Here is an 817-nt window from a genome sequence, read left to right as displayed (position 1 = left end):
TTCGCTGCCTTGGAGAGAAAAATCTAGATCTGCATTTCGTTCTCTTGCATTATTGATTCGATAAGAGCTATTGCGTTGGTGAGGTTCAGTGTTTCCACGTGGCGCACTTGGGCATGGTCGTTGACAGCTGCGCCTTGCCGTGCCGACCTTTCTACGTTTCCCGAGTTACGTGTATTTTGCGGTGCTCGGAAATTCGTATTTCGTTGATTGTCGCGTTGGTTATTATTGTATTGACGTTTATGGCACTGTTCGAGCGTGTGTGCAGGATTTTTGCAATATCGGCAGGATAATTCCTGATTTTGTGGTCCACGAGGGGCTGTCGAATTATTATAATTTCGATAATTATTTCGCGGATTATTCGGTGACATTCGTGGATAGTAATTGTTAAGCTGCCTTCGTTGAAAATTATTAATGTTCTGGTTTATCTGCGGATTTTGTTGCAGAAGAGTTCGGCAGTTAGTGCGAATATGTCCCGGATTATGACAGTATGTGCATACTTTAGGTTGCCATTGGACATGCGTAACTTGCGTAGATGGGTTTATTGTGTAACAACCTAACTTTATAGCTCGGACGTAGCTCGTCGGTAACTTTCGGTCCAGGGCTTAAAGAGGTTCGAACGGCAAGGGGAAGATGCAACGGTTGCGGTGGGCTTTGAATAAAAGAAACGATAGCAGATGCACTTATAATAATATATTTAGTAAGGGGACGATCATGCGTAACAAACGTACAGATAAGCTAGCTACACACGTATACATATATTTACAAGAAAAAGAATGAACAGCGGAAATAAGCCCGGTCGCAGTTTCGGGCGGCGCAC

Source organism: Mycetomoellerius zeteki, unplaced genomic scaffold, assembly GCF_001594055.1.
Source record: "Mycetomoellerius zeteki isolate Tzet28-1 unplaced genomic scaffold, Tzet1.0 scaffold820, whole genome shotgun sequence".
NCBI classification, from domain to species: domain Eukaryota; kingdom Metazoa; phylum Arthropoda; class Insecta; order Hymenoptera; family Formicidae; genus Mycetomoellerius; species Mycetomoellerius zeteki.
The sequence above is the reverse complement of the archived record's forward strand: the minus strand, read 5'-3'. Positions refer to the sequence as shown.